Here is a 20,405-nt window from a genome sequence, read left to right as displayed (position 1 = left end):
CCTCCTCAGTGGTAGCTTAGCAGAAGCCATGGGGGGGCACAGAGAATGGGGGAAGCTGGAGGCAACAGGGAGGCCAGGTAAGCAGGGCACCAGACTCCCCAACCCAGACTAAGCAATTCTACTTTTATCTGGTTGTAGACTTCATTTTTAGGTTCTTCATACAATTTTACTTTCAAGACAGGTTCCTATTCTATATATTTTTTTAAAGGTTGAAAACTTGCAGAAGTTTCTTTTTATAGAGTTCAAGGGCATTCATGATATGATCATTACTTGCCCAATGTATCCACTCTACAAGTATTTACTGAATGCCCTGTGATGTATGCCAGGTACTGTGCAGGGTTACTGACATTTGGGATCCTCCTTCAAATTGGTTGGATACCCGTCCTGAATTTTTTGTGTGTGTGTGCCTCAAAATCCACCTTCACCATCTCTATCCTACCTAGTGCCCTGGGAGGCCGACCTGTATGGACTCTATCAGTGGGCCCCCTTGCCCTCAGTTGGGGTCTGGCCAGAGGAAGGCATCAGAAGGGGACCCAAGGGTTGAAGGAGCGGTGACCCCTCCACGTGTCTCTCTCTGTGTCAGAATTCCTTCTTCTTATGAGGACACCATTCAAATTAGATTATGGCCCACTCTCATGGCCTTGCTTTAACTTAATCAACTCTTTTGTTTTAAATAAATTTATTTATTTATTTTTGGCTGCATTGGGTCTTCATTGCTGTGCACAGGCTTTCTCTAGCTGCAGTGAGCTGGAGCTACTCTTTGTTGTGGTGTGCGGGCTTCTCATTGCAGTGGCTTCTCTTGTTGCAGAGCACGGGCTGTAGGCACGTGGGCTTCAGTAGTTGTGGCACGCAGACTCTGTAGTTGTGGCTCACAGGCTCACTAGTTGTGGCGCATGGGCTTAGCTGCTCCACGGCATGCGGGATCTTCCCGGACCAGGACTCAAACCCTTGTGCCCTGCATTGGCAGGCGGATTCTTAACCACTGCGCCACCAGGGAAGTCCCTAATTGACTCTTTAAAGGTCCTGTCTATAAATACTGTCAATTCAGAGGTACTGGGGCTTAGGGCTTCAACATATGAATTTGGGAAGGGACACAATTCAACCCACAACATTGACTGTTGTAATTATTTCCTCATAACTGTACTATAACCTAAATAACATTCTCCTTGAAGAGAGAAACTCTTTATCCCTGTTTACCAACCGTGTTCTGAGACTAGTGCCTGGCACATTGCAAGTTTCCAATATCTATTTATTGAATAAATGAATGAAGTAGAAAAAACGAAATCTCTGTGCTCTCCATTCTCAGCTTTGGGGGTGGATAGTCCTGCCTGGACCCGCCAGGAGATGGAGATGGAGGACCAAATGATATAGACCAGTATGAAAAAATAAGAGGAGTTGGACCAAAACCAGGACTGGCTCTCCTAACTACTCCCACGTTAATATTTCATTAAGACCCAAACCAGGAGAGGAATTCATCCATCTTGGCCCTGTTCCTTTAAACTAGCAAGGACACACCAATAAACCTATCAGCTTGAGAAAGCAGCCCCCAAAGCATCCATTTTTGTTGTACTTAACTGTACTAGACCCTCCTTGCTTTTTCTGGATTGTGCCCTTTTGGACCCAGTTCCCCTACAGGTGAGTCCATGTTGAGAGTAGCATTTGAATGGCAGGCACTGGAGATACTGCTCAAGAGTTTGACGTGCAAACACACATACAGGTAAAGGTTAACACGTCCCCTGTCAAATTTAATTAGGCATCTAGTATTTTTTGTTATAAATTTTATTTTATTTATTTATTATTTTTTTTTTTATATAGCAGGTTCTTATTAGTTATCGACTTTATACATATTACTGTAATACCACATTTAGAAAGTAGTAGCACTTCCTTTTATATCTCATCTTCTTTTCTTTTTTTTTGAATTTTATTTAATTTATTTTTTTATACAGCAGGTTCTTATTAGTCAACAATTTTATACACATCAGTGTATACATGTCAATCCCAATCGCCCAATTCATCACACCACCACCACCCCTGTCCCCGCCACTTGTCCCACTTGATGTCCATACGTTTGTTCTCTACAACTGTGTCTCAATTTCTGCCCTGCAAACCAGTTCATCTGTACCATTTTTCTAGGTTCCACATATATGCGTTAATATACGATATTTGTTTTTCTCTTTCTGACTTACTCACTCTATATGACAGTCTCTAGACCCATCCACATCTCAACAAATGACCCAATTTTATTCCTTTTTATGGCTGAGTAATATTCCATTGTATATATGTACCACTTCTTCTTTATCCATTCATCTGTTGATGGGCATTTATGTTGCTTCCATAACCTGGCTATTGTAAATAGCGCTGCAATGAACATTGGGGTGCATGTGCCTTTTTGATTTATGGTTTTCTCTGGGTATATGCCCAGTAGTGGGATGGCTGGATCATATGGTAATTCTATTTTTAGTTTTTTACAGAACCTACATACTGTTCTCCATAGTGGCTGTCTCAATTTACATTCCCACCAACAGGGCAAGAGGGTTCCCTTTTCTCCACACCCTCTCAAGCATTTGCTGTTTGTAGATTTTCTGATGATGCCCATTCTAACTGGTGTGAGGTGATACTTCATTGTAGTTTTTTTTTTTTTGCGGTATGCGGGCCTCTCACCGTTGTGGCCTCTCCCATTGCAGAGCACAGGCTCCGGACGCGCAGGCCCAGCAGCCATGGCTCACGGGCCCAGCTGCTCCGCAGCATGTGGGATCTTCCCTGACTGGGGCATGAACCCGCGTCCCCTGCATCAGCAGGTGGACTCTCAACCACTGTGCCACCAGGGAAGCCCCTCATTGTAGTTTTGATTTGCATTTCTCTAATAATTAGTGATGTTGAGCAGCTTTTCATGTGCTTCTTGGCCATCTGTATGTCTTCTTTGAAGAAATGTCTATTTAGGTCTTCTGCCCATTTTTGGATTGGATTGTTTGTTTTTTTAATATTGAGCTGCATGAGCTGTTTATGTATTTTGGAGGTTAATCCTTTGTCCATTGATTCATTTGCAAATATTTTCTCCCATTCTGAGGGTTGTCTTTTCGTCTTGTTTGTAGTTTCCTTTGCTTTGCAAAAGTTTTAAGTTTCATTAGGTCCCATTTGTTTATTTTTGTTTTTATTTCCATTACTCTAGGAGGTGGATCAAAAAAGATCTTGCTGTGATTTATGTCAAAGAGTGTTCTTCCTATGTTTTCCTCTATGAGTTTTATAGTGTCTGGTCTTACATTTAGGTCTCTAAACCATTTTGAGTTTATTTTTGTGTATGGTGTTAGGGAGTGTTCTAATTTCATTCTTTTACATGTAGCTGTCCAGTTTTCCCAGCACCACTTATTGAAGAGACTGCCTTTTCTCCATTGTATATCCTTGTCTCCTTTGTCATAGATTAGTTGACCATAGGTGTGTGGGTTTATCTCTGGGCTTTCTATCCTGTTCCATTGATCTATATCTCTGTTTTTGTGCCAGTACCATATTGTCTTGATTACTGTAGCTTTGTAGTATAGTCTGAAGTCAGGGAGGCTGATTCCTCCATCTCCGTTTTTGTCCCTCAAGACTGTTTTGGCTATTCGTGGTCTTTTGTGTCCCCATACAAATTTCATGATTTTTTGTTCTAGTTCTGTAAAAAAAAGCCACTGGTAATTTGATAGGGATTGCATTGAATCTGTAGATTGCTTTGGGTAATATAGTCATTTTCACAATATTGAGTCTTCAATCCAAGAACATGGTATATCTCTCCATCTGTTTGTATCATCTTTAATTTCTTTCATCAGTGTCTTATAGTTTTCTGCATACAGGTCTTTTGTCTCCCTAGGTAGGTTTATTCCTAGGTATTTTATTCTTTTTGTTGCAGTGGTAAATGGGAGTGTTTCCTTAATTTCTCTTTCAGATTTTTCATCATTATTGTATAGGAATGCAAGAGATTTCTGTGCATTAATTTTGTATCCTGCAGCTTTACCAAATTCATTGATTAGCTCTAGTAGTTTTCTGGTGGTATCTTTAGGATTCTCTGTGTAGAGTATCTTGTCATCTGCAAACAGTGACAGCTTTACTTCTGCTTTTCCAATTTGTATTCCTTTTATTTCTTTTTCTTCTCTGATTGCCATAGTTAAGACTTCCAAAACTATGTTGAATAAGAGTGGTGAGAGTGGAAAACCTTGTCTTGTTCCTGCTCTTAGAGGAAATGCTTTCAGTTTTTCACCTTTGAGAATGATGTTTGCTGTGGGTTTGTCATATATGGCCTTTATTATGTTGAGGTAGGTTCCCTCTATGCCCACTTTCTGGAGAGTTTTTATTATAAATCGGTGTTGAATTTTGTCAAAAGCTTTTTCTGCATCTATTGAGATGATCATATGGTTTTTTTTTTTTTTTTTTTTTTTTTTTTTTTTTTTTTTTGCGGTACACGGGCCTCTCACTGTTGTGGCCTCTCCCCTTGCGGGGCACAGGCTCCGGACGCGCAGGCTCAGCGGCCATGGCTCACGGGCCCAGCCGCTCCGCGGCATGTGGGATCTTCCCGGACCGGGGCACGAACCCGTGTCCCCTGCATCAGCAAGCGGACGCCCAACCACTGCGCCACCAGGGAAACCCGATCATATGGTTTTTATTCTTCAATTTGTTAATATGGTGTATCACATTGATTGATTTGCATATATTGAAGAATCATTGCATCACTGGGATAAATCCCATTTGATCATGGTGTATGATCCTTTTAATGTGTTGTTGGATTCTGTTTGCTAGTATTTTGTTGAGGATTTTTGCATCTATATTCATCAGTGATATTGGTCTCTAATTTTCTTTTTCTGTAGTATCTTTGTCTGGTTTTGGTATCAGGGTGATGGTGGCCTCATAGAATGAGTTTGGGAGTGTTCCTTCCTCTGCAATTTTTTGAAAGAGTTTGAGAAGGATGGGTGTTAGCTCTTCTCTAAATGTTTGATAGAATTCACCTGTGAAGCCATCTGGTCCTGGACTTTTGTTTGTTGGAAGATTTTTTTTTTTTTTTTTTTTTTTTTTTTGCGGTACGCGGGCCTCTCACTGTTGTGGCCTCTCCCGTTGCGGAGCACAGGCTCCAGATGCGCAGGCTCAGTGACCATGGCTCATGGGCCCAGCCACTCCATGGCATGTGGGATCTTCCCAGACCGGGGCACAAACCCGTGTCCCCTGCATCGGCAGGCAGACTCAACCACTGCGCCACTAGGGAAGCCCTTGTTGGAAGATTTTTAACCACAGTTTCAATTTCATTACTTGTGATTGGTCTGTTCATATTTTCTATTTCTTCCTGGTTCAGTCTTGGAAGGTTATACCTTTCTAGGAATTTGTCCATTTCTTTCAGGTTGTCCATTTTATTGGCATAGGGTTGCTTGTAGTAGTCTCTTAGGATGCTTTGTATTTCTGCAGTGTCTGTTGTAACTTCTCCTTTTTCATTTCTAATTTTATTGATTTGAGTCCTCTCCCTCTTTTTCTTGATGAGTCTGGCTAATGGTTTATCAATTTTGTTAATCTTCTCAAAGAACCAGCTTTCAGTTTTATTGACCTTTGTTATTGTTTTCTTTGTTTCTATTTCATTTATTTCTGTTCTGATTTTTATGATTTCTTTTCTTCTGCTAACTTTGGGTTTTGTTTGTTCTTCTTTCTCTAGTTCCTTTAGGTGTAAGGTTAGATTGTTTATTTGAAATTTCTCTTGTTTCTTGAGGTAGGCTTGTATTGCTATAAAATTCCCTCTTTGAACTGATTTTGCTGCCTCCCATAGGTTTTGGGTCGTCGTGTTTTCATTGTTATTTTTCTCTAGGTATTTTTTGATTTCCTCTTTGATTTACTCAGTGATCTCTTGGTTATTTAGTAACGTATTGTTTAGCCTCCATGTGTCTGTGTTTTTTTTTTTACCTGTAATTCATTTCTAATCTCATAGCGTTGTGGTCAGAAAAGATGCTTGATATGATTTCAATTTTCTGAAATTTACTGAGGCTCGAATTGTGACCCAAGGTGTGATCTATCCTGGAGAATGGTCCATGCGCACTTGAGAAGAAAGTAATCTGCTGTTTTTGGATGGAATGTCCTATAAATATCAATAAAATCTATCTGTTCTATTGTGTCATTTAAAGTTTCTGTTTCCTTATTTATTTTCGTTTTCGATGATCTGTCCATTGGTGTAAGTGAGGTGTTAAAGTACCCCACTATTATTGTGTTACTGTTGATTTCCTCTTTTATAGCTGTTAGCAGTTGCCTTATGTATTGAGGTGCTCCTATGTTGGGTGCATATATGTTTATAATTGTTATATCTTCTTCTTGGATTGATCCCTTGATCATTATGTAGTGTCCTTCCTTGTCTCTTGTAACATTCTTTATTTTAAAATCTATTTTATCTCATATGAGTATTGCTACTCCAGCTTTCTTTTGATTTCCATTTGCATGGAATATCTTTTTCCATCCCTTGACTTTCAGTCTGTATGTGTCCCTAGGTCTGAAGTGGGTCTCTTGTAGATAGCATATATATGGGTCTTGTTTTTGTATCCATTCAGCAAGCCTGTGTCTTTTGGTTGGAGCATTTAATCCATTCACGTTTAAGGTAATTATCGATATGTATGTTCCTATGACCATTTTCTTAATTGTTTTAGGTTTGTTTTTGTAGGTCCTTTTCTTCTCTTGTGTTTCCCACTTAGAGAAGTTCCTTTAGCATTTGTTGTAGAGCTGGTTTGGTGGTGCTAAATTCTCTTAGCTTTTGCTTGTCTGTAAAGCTTTTGATTTCTCCATTGAATCTGAATGAGATCCTTGCCAGATAGTCATCTTTGTTGTAGGTTCTTCCCTTTCATCACTTCAAGTATATCATGGCACTCCCTTCTGGCTTGTAGAGTTTCTGCTGAGAAATCAGCTCTTAACCTTATGGGAGTTCCTTTGTATGTTATTTGTCATTTTTCCCTTGCTGCTTTCAATAATTTTTCTTTGTCTTTAATTTTTGTCAATTTGATTACTATGTGGCTTGGCGTGTTTCTCCTTGGATTTATCCTGCCTGGGATTATCTGTGCTTCCTGGACTTGGGTGGCTATTTCCTTTCCCATGTTAGGGAAGTTTTCGACTATAATCTCTTCAAATATTTTCTTGGATCTTTTCTCTCTCTGGTCTCCTTCTGGGACCCCTATAATGTGAATGTTGTTGCATTTAATGTTGTCCCAGAGGTCTCTTAGGCTGTCTTCATTTCTTTTCATTCTTTTATCTTTATTCTGTTCTGTGGCAGTGAATTCCACCATTCTGTCTTCCAGGTCACTTATCTGTTCTTCTGCCTCAGTTATTCTGCTATTGATTCCTTCTAGTGTATTTTTCATTTCAGTTATTGTATTGTTCATCTCTGTTTGTTTGTTCTTTAATTCTTCTAAGTTGTTAAACATTTCTTGCATCTTCTCGATCTTTGCCTCCATTCTTTTTCTGAGGTCCTGGATCATCTTCACTACCATTATTCTGAATTATTTCTCTGGAAGGTTGCCTATCTCCACTTCATTTAGTTGTTTTTCTGGGGTTTTATCTTGTTCCTTCATCTGGTACATAGCCCTCTGCCTTTTCATCTTTCATCTCTCTGTGAATGTGGTTTTTGTTCCACAGGCTGCAGAATTGTAGTTCTTCTTGCTTCTGCTGTCTGCCCTCTGGTGGATGAGGCTATCTAAGGGGCTTGAGCAAGTTTCCTGATGGGAGGGACTGGTGGTGGGCAGAGCTCAGTAAAACTTTAATCCACTTGTCTTCTGATGGGTGAGGCTGGGTTCCCTCCCTGTTGGTTGTTTGGCCTGCAGCAACCCAACACTGGAGCCTACTCGGGCTCTTTGGTGGGGCTAATGGTGGACTCTGGGATGGCTCACGCCAAGGAGTACTTCCCAGAATCTCTGCCACCAGTGTCCTTGTCCTCCTGGTGAGACACAGCCACCCCCCACCTCTATAGCAGACCCTCCAACACTAGCAGGTAGGTCTGGTTCAGTCTCCTATGGGGTCACTGCTCCTTCCACTGGGTCCTGATGTGCACACTCCTTTCTGTGTGCCCTCTAAGAGTGGAGTCTCTGTTTCCCCCAGTACTGTCAGAGTCCTGCAATCAAATCCCACTAGCCTTCAAAGTCTGATTCTCTAGGAATTCCTCCTCCCATTGCCAGACCCCCAGGTTGGGAAGCCTGACGTGGGACTCAGAACCTTCACTCCAGTGGGTGGACTTCTGTGGTATAAATGTTCTGCAGTTTGTGAGTCACCCACCCAGCAGTTATGGAATTTGATTTTATTGTGATTGTGCCCCTCCTACTGTCTCTTTGCAGCTTCTCCTTTGTCTTTGGATGTGGGGTATCTTTTTTGGTGAATTCCAGTGTCTTCCTTTCGATAATTGTTCAGCAGTTAGTTGTGATTCTGGTGTTCTCACAAGAGCGAGTGAGAACACATCCTTCTACTCCGCCGTCTTGGTTCCTCAATTAGGCATCTTGTATTTTTATCTGCTAAATCTGGCAACCCTTCCTCAAATGCCCAAACACACCCTGAGCTCCAAGGTTACTGAACTAAGGACAAGAACTGGGAAGTAAAGCAATCAGGGCACTTCCTTAGCTAACTGTGACTCAGCCTTCTTCAACTCTGACACATCTGACCTGATTCCTTTAGCAGCCACCCCCCTGCTCTTATCCAGCCTCCTACTCTGGATGCTTAGCAGCAAGTCAGGATTAAGGAGACTAAAACAGAGCTCCTGACCTGCCTTGACCTGCTTCCCCCATGATCTTCCCCATTTCCGTGAATCACAACTTTGTTCTTCTAGTTGCTCAAGCCAAAATGCTTAGCAGTCATTCTCTTCTCCCGCCTGGTAACCTCTGATATCTGGCCTATCAGAGAACCCTGTCAACTCTCTTTAAAACATATTAGGGAACTTCCCTGGTAGTGCAGTGGTTGAGAGTCCGCCTGCCGATGCAGGGGACGTGGGTTCGTGCCCCGGTCCGAGTGGATCCCACCTGCCGCGGAGCGGCTGGGCCCGTGAGCCATGGCCACTGGGCCTGCGCATCCGGAGCCTGTGCTCCGCAACGGGAGAGGCCACAACACTGAGAGGCCTGCGTACCGCAAAAAAAAAAAACCAAAAGAGACCACATATTAGGAATCTGACCACTCCCTGGTCTAAGCCACTATCATCTTGCCTGGTTTAGGGCAACGGCCTCGGCCTCATAAGAGGTCTCCCTGCTTTAGCCCTTGCCCCCTACAGTCACTTCACAAAACAGAAGCTAAAATGAACCTTTTAACACCAGGTCTTATCATGTCACAACTCTGCTCGAAACCTTTCAATGGCTTCTCATCTCTTTCAGGAAAAACCAACAACTTCACTATCACCCTAATGCTGTATACAAGCAACCCTCCTCGCATTACCTTTTTTTTTTCCTTTTAAAGTTAATGTCATACCTGGCTGTTGGTTTTTGAGATTTTACTTCTCTCTTTTCTCTGCTCTAGCCTCCCTTCAGACAAAATCCCTGTCCTCACAGAGCTTCTATCCTAGTGTGGAGAGACAGATGGTAACAGAAGAAATCAAGCAGGGAGGAGAGTCAGACAGTGGCAGGGTGGAACAGAGTTGCAATTTTTTTAATTAATTAATTTATTTATTTTTGGCTGTGTTGGGTCTTTGTTGCTGTGTGCAGGCTTTCTCTAGTTGCAGCGAGCAGGGGCTACTCTTTGTTGTGGTGTGTGGGCTTCTCATTGCGGTGGCTTCTCTTGTAGTGGAGCACAAGCTCTAGGTGCGTGGGTTTCAATACCTGTGGCACGCAGGCTCAGTAGCTGTGGCTCATGGGCTTAGCTGATCTGCGGCATGTGGAATCTTCCCAGATCAGGGCTCAAACTCGTGTCCTCTGCATTGGCAGGCGGATTCTTAACCACTGCGCCACCAGGGAAGTCCCCGGAGTTGCAATTTTAAATAAGTGTGTCTGGAAAGCACTCACGGAGAGGGTGACATCTGGCTTGGAAGACACGAGGGAGAAAGCAGCGTGGGTAACTGGAGGAAGATTATTCTAGGTTGAGGGAGTAGCCAATGCAAAGGCCTTAAAGTGGGAGTGTGTTTGAAGAACGCGCAGAGTGAGCGAGGGAGAATGGTAGAAGACAAGGTCCGAGAAGGGTCTTGCAGGTCATTAGCTGGGCTTTGCATTTCAGTTGGAGTGAGATGTGGGGGAGGATTTTGAGCAGAGGCATGCCATGATCTGACAGTTTCAAACAGATCATCGAGAGGCAGAAATGAGAATAGATTGAAGGAGAGTACCTGATTGGAACAACATTTTGCAAGGATAGGTCTGGCTGTTGGAGAACAGATTGTGAGGGAGGCAGAGGGGAAGTAGAGATGCCAGTTGAAAGGCCGGGGCAGCTCTCTGGTGAGAGAAGTCCCGCCACACGTTCTCCTAATCTCCATCCACTCCACCCTTTCAGAGTCGCTGGAGTACTGGTCAGGCATGTGGATATCTCCTACATACCCACGGGCCTCTCACACTTGCTCCCGTGCTTGTCAGGAAGCGAGTGGAGAAAAGTCTCTAGCATATAACTTATGCTGAAATGAAACTTACACCAACAAATCAGCACATGATCAAGAACACGAGAATGTGTCAGTTGTCCTTGTCCCGCTGAGATCATTTCTGACAGATCAAGTCAAATCACCCTGCCCCTTTACCACATCAGAAATTCAAGCAAATGATACTTTTCTCAGTTTCCTCCAAAGGGCTCTTTGTTCAGTCCATGCTTGCAGGCTCTGAAGTTAAAAACAGGAAGACAAGAAAGTAAGTAAAGTCAGCACGCACTTTAAAAATAAGGAGTTTTTTACCTGTTGCTCCAAACATTGCAATTATTTTCTTACTGGTTATGTTACTGAACAAAGGAAGAGTCAGTGCAGTAGCAGGACTTTTCTCCCAGCAGCGACAGCAGCTGAAATGCAATTTCTGTTCGAGTGTGAGGATTATAAACCACGTCTGATTACCACACCCACCCCTAATTTTGCCTCTCCCTTAAAAAACTTTTGTTCTCACCAGCTAGCTTACTCACTCTGACACTGCAATTTTCTACAGGAGGATTCATTTATTCACGTACTCATGTGTTCAGCAAATGTGTATTGAGTGCCTTTGGTATACTAGGCATTGAATTAGTAAGTAAATAAGTAAAAGTACAGCAGAGAGAAATGCAGAGGGAGCATAGGTCCTGAAGTAAAGACACAAAACCCAGACTGGGGGTGTTAAGGAAGGCTTTTTAGAGGAGATGATGCTGGAGCTGGCCTGAAGACCCCATGAGTTGTTCAGTCAGGGAGAGGAGGAAGAGAGACCATCCCAGGCAAGAGGAACCACACGTAGTCAAGTTCAGAGGCAAGGCAATCATGACAAAGGGCTCAACGATGGCTGCAATAATGCTATACGAATGGTAGGAAGTAAGACTAGGAAGGATGGCAGAAGCCAGAACACAAAGGGCTGGTAGGCATTGGCAAGAAGCTTGAATTTTCCTGACAGCCACAGCAGGTTTTATGTGGTCCTCTGGCAGCAGAGTGGAGGGTGGGTTGAAAGAAGATGATGCTGGAAGCAGTGACTCTCCTAAGGAGACTAAAGAAATGATACAGGTGAGAAATGGCAAAGGCTTGAACAAAGGCAATGTTTTGGGTTGAATTGTGTCCCTCCAAAATTCTTAACTCCCAGTACCTCAGGATGTGACCTTATTTGGAGAGAGAGTGTATACAGAGGTAATCAAGGTGAAGCGAGATCATTAGAGTGTGCCTAATCCAATATGACTGGTGTCCTTATAAAAAGGGGAAATTTGAACACAGAGATAAGTACAGAGGGAAGATGATGTGGAGATACAAGGAGAACACCATGTGAACATGAAGGTGGCCATCTAAAAGCTAAGGAGAGAGGCCTGGAGCAGATCCTTCCCTCACAGCCCTCAGAAGGAATCAACCCTACCAAAATCTGGATTTCCAACCTCCGGATCTATGAGACAATACATTTCTGTAGTTTAATCAACCCACTTTGTGGTACTTTGGTATAGCAGCCCTAGCAAACCAATGGAGGCAGTGACAATGTGGGTGAAGTGAAAGATATTTAGGAGGTAAATTAAGGAGGCCTTCATGATTGATTGGATGTGGAGAAAGGGAAAGTGAGAAAGGACTAAATATAATTCTGCCAACTGGAGGGATTGGCAATAGAGGAGCAGGAATGGGACTCGGGGGCGGGGGGAATGAGCTCAGAACTGGAACTATTGGGTCTGAGGCTGCAGCTGGTTGAGATTGGGAGGTGAGGAAGTGACGAAAGCAAGTGTCAATGTCTCCTTTAAGGAGACTCCCTATAAAGGAAGTGAGAGTGAACTATGGTTACAAGATGCAATAAAGTTTTATTTCATCAGGAAACACTTGAACGCATTTGTGGATTAGAGATGGGTCTCTCCTTCCTTGATACTCTGCTTTATTTTTCTTCATAATGTTTATGACCTGACATGTTACAGGTGTGTTTATTTGCTCATGTGTTTATTTCTGCTCCCCGCCCCCCCACAACTAGACTGTGTACTCAACAAGGGCACTGACTTTGTTTTATTCACTTGTGTATATATACAATGCCTACAGCTATATCTGGCACATGGCAGGTTCACATTAAATATTTGTTGAATGAATGAATGAATAATTGGTGGAGTGAGGTTAATGGGAAAGATGTAGGGCACAGACTCTGCAGCACAGATGAAGAGGAGCTGAAAATAGCAGCTACCACAGGAATACCCGGGGCCCTCTGCCAAAAGGATATGAAGATGGATCCGAAACAGGGGGCAGATCATGGGTCTGCAGCCTGTCTGCCCCTTGCCTGTCCCTCCACCCTCCTACTCATATCACCTGCACCTGCCTGATTATCCTTGCAAGAGGAAGCGATTCTCCCAACTGCCCCACTCTACTGCATAACCCATAAGGAAACTGAGGATAAATTCTGGAGTTGTTAGAGATTGGAAGAGTTGATCATGCACATCTGTCCATTTCATGTCACAGGAAAGATATATGGTACCTCTGCTACCCTAAGCTACATACAGCCATACCCTAGCCATATGGAGAGTTCTCAGTGCCATTCCAAACAGACGTGCAAAATGGATAAAGATTCATATTCAAGGGAGTTTACCCATAGCATTATTCGTATTGAAAACAACTGGAGATGATCTAAATGTCCACCACTAGGGAATTAATTAAATACATTATGGCAAAGCCATAAGACACAATGGTATATCTCCATTAAAAATTACATTTTCTAAGAATTTTCACAATAGGGGAAAATGCTCACAATATAAAGTTATACGAAATCAGCAGAATAGAGAACCACATCTATGTTGTGATTCCATGTTGTAAAGAAAAATATGTATACACACACACACACTCATGCATATACAGCCGAAGAGTAGCTGAGTGATTTTACGCAATATGTTGGTGGTAGAGCCAGAGGACTTGGCATGACAGTGATTGCTCTCACACTTTGATTACAGCATAGTACTATGATATGCACATCCTAAGAGTTGACTGCAAAGAAAATTAAAAATCTATGAGGAGGACTTCCCTTGTGGTCCAGTGGTTAAGAGTCCACCTGCCAATGCAGGGGACACGGGTTTGATCCCTCTTCTGGGAAGATCCCACATGCTGCAGGGCAACTAAGCCCGTGTGCCACAACTACTGAGCCTGCGCACCTAGAGCCCGTGCTCCGTAACAAGAGAAGCCACTGCAATGAGAAGCCCACACACTGCAATGAAGAGTAGCCCCCGCTCGCTGCAACTAGAGAAAGCCTGCACACAGCAACGAAGACCCAAAGCAGCCAAAAATAAAATAAATAAAGTTATTAAAAAATAAATTAAACAATAAATTTTTAAAAAAAATCTATGAGGACATAGAACACAGTTCATGGTACCCAAAATTTGGAAACACCCCAAATGTCTATCAAGAGTGAGTTGGATAAAGTGTGACATATTCATACACTGGCATACCTTACAGGAACAAGAAAGAATGAACTATTGCAACATGCAACAACCTGGAAGTATCTCACAAATAAAATATTGTCAGACTCACAGACTTAGAGAAAGAACTTATGGTTACTGGGGGGGAAGTCTGGGGGGAGGGATAGACTGGGAGTTTGGGATTGACATGTACACACTGCTATATTTTAAATAGATAACCAGCAAGGACCTACTATATAGCACAAGGGGAAAAAAAAAAAGACAAAAGATAACAAACACTGGCGACAAGGATGTGGAGAAAAGGGAACACTTGTGTACTGTTGGTGGGAATGTAAATTGATGCAGACATCACAGAAAACAGCATGGAGGTTCCTCAAAAAATTAAAAACTTCTGGGTGTATATCCGAAGAAAACAAAATCACTATGTTGAGGAGACATTCATTCAGCATTATTTACAATAGCCAACACATGGAAACAACCTAAGTGTAAATCGATGGATGAAAGGATAAAGAAAATGTAGTATCTATACACAATGGAATGTTATTCAAGCACAAAAAGGAAATCTTACCATTTGCGACACCATGACAGCAGGGATGGACCATAAGGGCATTATGCTAAGTGAAATGTCAAAGAGAGAAAGACAAATACTGTGTGACCTTGTTTATATGTGGCATCTAAAAAAACTGAATTCATAGAAACAAAGAACAGATCCGTCAACAGGTACAAACTTTCATTTATAAGATAATAATTTCTGGGGATATAATGTACAACACGGTTAAAAAAAATGGTGAATGAACAGTGTTTGGGGACTTCCCTGGTGGTGAAGTGGTTAATGCAGGGGACACGGGTTAGATCCCTGGTCCAGGAAGATCCCACATGCCGCAGAGTAACTAAGCCCGTGCACCACAACTACTGAGCCTGCGCTCTAGAGCCCACAAGCCACAACTCCTGAGCCCACGTGCCACAACTACTGAAGCCCGCTCACCTAGAGCCTGTGCCCTGCAACAAGAGAAGCCACCGAATGAGAAGCACACACACCACAACGAAGACCCAACACAGCCAAAAAAAAAAAAAAAAAAAAAAATCTTTAAAGAAAAATAAGAAGTTTAAAGTGACAGAACGGGAAAAGCTAAAATGGGCATGTACCAGCCTGTAAACATTTATGATGGGTGGGAAAAACAAAACAAAACAATACCCTGTGGCTTTTTAACTAGGCTAATCCTTACCAGGGCAAGTAGCAGCCCGTTAAGAGACTCTGTGCTCGGGGGTTCCCTGGTGGTGCAGTGGTTAAGAATCCGCCTGCCAATGCAGGGGACACGGGTTCAAGCCCTGGTCCAGGAAGATCCCACATGCCTGGCAGCAACTAAGCCCGTGCACCACAACTACTGAGTCCACGTGCCACAACTACTGAAGCCTGCACACCTAGAGCCCACGCTCTGCAACAAGAGAAGCTACCACAGTGAGAAGCCTGTGCACTGCAACGAAAGAGTAGCCCCCACTCGCTGCAACTAGAGAAAGCCCGCACACAGCAATGAAGAACCAACACAACCAAAAATAAATAAATAAATAAAATTTATTTTAAAAATAGATTATGTGCTCAAAGAGTCAGTGATGCCTTTTTCTTTGTAGTTTGAAGTTTCATTTAGGGTCCCCTTGATGGAAGGAGTCTGCTTTTTCCGTCCACCCAGCAAAGAGAATGGGCAGGACTCTCTGCTCCCAACGTTCAGCTGTGCACATCCTTGCCTAAGTTTGCCTCTTACTTCCAGGTGTAATTAACTTGACCCAGTAAAACCTCAACTAGAAAGCTGCTGCTGTGTTGCTACCACTTCCAGAATGTACTCTGTACAACCTTAGTTTCTTTGTATCACTAACTTCTTTTTTTTTCTTCACATCTTTATTGGCGTATACACTGAAATATTACTCAGCCATAAAAAGGAACGAAATTGAGTTATTTGTAGTGAGGTGGATGGACCTAGAATCTGTCATACAGAGTGAAGTAAGTCAGAAAGAGAAAAACAAATACTGTATGCTAACATATATATATGGACTCTAAAAAAGCGATACTGATGTATCACTAACTTCTGATTCCAAGACTGGGGTGGTTGCTGGCTGCAAGGAAAGCAGAGATCTGGGATCCATGGCTTCTATAATGGGAGGCAGATGCTGCTGCGTGTGACGATTCCCCCAAACATAGGGAAGGAATTCAGATGCTAAGTGAGAGACAAATTTCCACGACGGTCTACCCCTTTGGCTTCCCAAAATCAACATGTATGTTTCTTCCCACACTTACACTTCTTTAAAGAAAATAACATCTAACATAATGCAACAACCTCTTATGTCTTTAGCTGCTCCTAAAAGTGCTTAAGCCAAAATCTCAATTATTGCACCCAGGATCCAGGATCTTGGAGTAATGCTTATCTGTCTTTTAGGTCTCTTAATTCTCTTCAATTGTTTAATTAAAGAATTTGACTAATTCTTTTGAAAATTTGTCCACTATTCTTTAAATTATAAAATTAACAGGCATCTTTTTCTATATAAAATATTGGGGGAAAGGGAGAACAAAGACAAAAACTATTCTAAAATATATAAATATATACCTGAAAATACCAGTAGATTTTAAAGTTCTCAATTTTGCAAGTGAATCCAAGGCCACAGTTGGTATTTATAACTTGCCTTCTCAACTACTCATCCTTATCTTTGTCTATAGCCAGCAGAATCTTAGCTGATCAAACTTTTATTCCTCAGAGACTTGAAATCTTAGTGGAATTAAATTACATCTTAGAATTACATCTGCCTAGGTAAGATTACTGAAGTTTTCCATGAACTTTTACCACTAATCTTAGAATTACATCTGCCTGTGTAAGATTACTGAAGTTTTCCACGAACTTTTACCACTAAACATGGCAGCGCTGGTCAACAACCAACCAAGAATTTTTCCTCTTTCTTAGTGGCGCAACAATTAGTCCTTCCATTTAGAAAGAAACCATCTGGTCCCCAGAAACTTCACTGAGACAAACCATTGTAATTTCATGGGATTTTTCTCCCACCATCTGGCATATTTTTTTTTCTTTTTTCTTTTCCAAAGGCATCTAGGGTAACTGCTTACAGTTCTATAGGTCATTGCAGCCAAAAATCATCAATGTAATAGACTAGTGTGTACCAACCTGTGGATTGATGAAACAATAGTTTCCTGTAGCACACAGCCAGTTGACCTAACCTCAATGGGAGACAATGAAGGTGTATTGCTGTCCCTTCTAGGTTAAAGGTATCCTCAGTTTATTGGAATCAAAAATAAATATAACTTGCTAGATAAATAGCTATATACCAGTCACCAGGACTTGTGTGATTTCCTTCCCAAAGAAGCTCCCATGTGGAATAGCAATTCCTTTGGTATGGGCACTAATGCCTGTGATTCTACAAAATTCCACATTTTGATAGGAAGCGAGAGTTCCCGGGGCTTCCACTGGCTCTTCTTCCCATCATAACTCTTAGTCTATAAGTGAGAAATCCAGTACAGGGTTCATGTCACTTGCTAAATATGGTAAAATTGCGATGGTAAAACTCCAACAAAACACTGTAAGTGGAGTGTTTGGCAAATTATCCATTGCCAGAAATGCAGAAACACGTTACTGAGAAGCTAATAAAATGTTTGGGGTAAAATGAGCTGATGTAAATCTAGGCATCTGGATCTCGTGCTTTCCAAGCGTATCTGTTCTGGTTAAGGTTTGGCACCACATGGTAGAAATGATCTATTCTGGTTTAAATGTTGATGGTGTGATTCTGAATCCTGTGAATGGCCAGTACCTCCAGAACAACTGTAGTAATTCCAGGAATATCTTGACTAGTTGGCATTTTATTGGCCCATATTAGGAATATTGGGGCATCCTCTACCTTATATTATCCACAAAAGCTTTTACTGACAAAGAACAGTCACTATACCTCTATTTTTTGAAGTCAGTATTCATTTCATGAAAGTATTTCTCCTTTAGTGAGAGAACAATTTTCTGGGTTCTTTCAGGACATAGCTAGAAGGTAGGTGAACAGATTGAAAAAGAGAAATCCACTACAAGGTTCCCATTTCTTTAAATCTTTAGATCTCTCCTTCTACCTTTTATCAAGTAATGACAAGATATAAGAGGCATAAAAACAGGAAAGGAAGAGATAAGACTACTGCTATTTGTAAATGAATGTATCACCTATATAGAAAGAGCAATAGAATCTAGATACAACCTGTTAGAACAAATAAGAAAGGTCAATAAGTTCTCTGCATATTAAAATCAACCTTTCAAAAACCCAATAGCATTTCTCACAGCATCAATAACCAACTAGAAAATATAATTTAAAATAAAATACTATTCACAATAAGCCCCCAAAATGTAAAGTATGTGGACATTAATGAAGACTGCATAAGATGTGAAAAAAAAAACACTTTTATGAAGGATATATAGAAGTTCAATAAATGCAAAGGCAGCCATCCTCTTGGAATGGATAACAATATTATAAAGATGTCAGTTCCTCCCAAGTTAACCAGTAAATCTGATGCAATCAAAATTTCACATGGATTTTTTTAGGAACTCAGTAAACATCTCTACAATTTGTTTAGAAGAATAAAGTTTGGGACTTCCCTGGTGACACAGTGGTTCAGAATCTGCCTGCCAATGCAGGGGACACGGGTTCGAGCCCTGGTCCAGGAAGATTCCACATGCCGTGAAGCAACTAAACCCATGTGCCACAACAACTGAGCCTGTGATGTAGAGCCCATGTGCCACAACTACTGAAGCCCTCACGCTTAGAGCCCATGTTCTGCAATAAGAGAAGCCACTGCAGTGAGAAGCCCACACACCGCAACAGAGTAGCCTCCACTTGCCACAACTAGAGAAAGCCCCACGCAGCAGCAAAGACCCAATGCAGCCATAAATAAATAAATAACTTTATAGAATAAAGTTTTACAAATAACTAAGTCAATCTTTGTTTTAAAAAAAAAAGCATAAGAAATGAAGAGAGAAAAAAACAAAAGAAAAAAAAGAAATTTAAAAGCATAAAGAGGATGTATCAGTCAGGCTTAAACCAGAGAAACAGAACCAGTCGGAGATATATATTAAGAAATTTATTGCAAGAAATTGGCTCACATAATTTTGGGTTTGCCTATACAAGTCTGAAATTCATAGGGCAGGCTGTCACAGAGGACAGGCTGGGACTCTCAGGTACAGCCTGAAGCTGCAGTCCAGAGGACAAATGTCTTCTTCCACAGAGAAGCCCCAGCTCTGCTCTCAAGGCCTTTAAACTGATTGGATCAGGCCTACCCAGTTTATCTAAGATTATTTTCCTTACTTAAAGTTAACAGATTAATGGGCTTTAATCACATCTACAGAATACCTTCACAACAACACCTAGATTAGTTTTGACTGAGTAAATAATCAGCCAAGGAAAGTGCATAGTGGTTAAAAATAATAATAATTAAAAAAACAGCCAAGGTGACACATCAAAAAGACCATCACAAAAGGGGAATTGTCCTACCAGTTTTAAAGATGTACTATGCAAAACAACAACAACAAAAAGATGTATTATGAAGCCCAATATTTTTTAAAAAAGCAATATTGTTGTAAGCCCAGTCAGATAGACCCATGGAACAGAATAGATAGCTTCAAGATAAACATGTATGGGAATGTAATATACAATGACAGCAGCACCACATAGGAAAAGACAAGTTATTTAAATATCCAATGTTGGGGAAACTGGTTATATCTATATGGGAAAAACAAAATGACCTATATCTCACAGCACACACAAAAGTAGACTCCAGATGGAATTCAACCTAAATGTGACAGACGAAAACAGTAAGTAGAAGAGAGTATAGATTATCTTTGTAAATTATGAGTAAGGAAAGACTTCATAAACAAAATCTCTCAGTACACTTGTGGCCAGTTTAGGACCTTAATAGGGAGGGTATCAAAAAAGCTATAGCACCAGAGTCTCCATAAGAAAACTGAGAGGTGGGACTTCCCTGGTGGTCCAGGGTGTTACAACTTCACCCTTCCACTGCAGAAGGCATGGGTTTGATCCCTGGTGGAGGAGCTAAGATCCCCTCAATCCACACAGTGTGGCCGGCCCCCCACAAAATGTATCAGATTTGTCTGATATGTCATGTATCAGAAGACAAAGAGAGTTTTACTCTCTCTTTCACTTCTATACAGTTCAGAAAATTTATTCCTGTATGCCAAACCTTGTTTGTGTTTTTTTTCTACATTTTCATCATGAGAACTGTCCAACTGCTATCAAATGTTTAAAGGAAACCATAAAAAGGAAATACCTAGAGGAAAACGTAAGGGTACATTAATTTTACTCAGGATGAGATAGAACCTTTTCAGCCTATATGTAATAAAGATTTTCCTAATAAAGAAAATCTGTAGTTCTGACTACAAGAAAATTTAGAATGTCTTGTGGTCAAT

Source organism: Orcinus orca, chromosome 5 (genome assembly GCF_937001465.1).
Source record: "Orcinus orca chromosome 5, mOrcOrc1.1, whole genome shotgun sequence".
Lineage (NCBI taxonomy): Eukaryota > Metazoa > Chordata > Mammalia > Artiodactyla > Delphinidae > Orcinus > Orcinus orca.
This window is presented reverse-complemented; position numbering follows the sequence as displayed.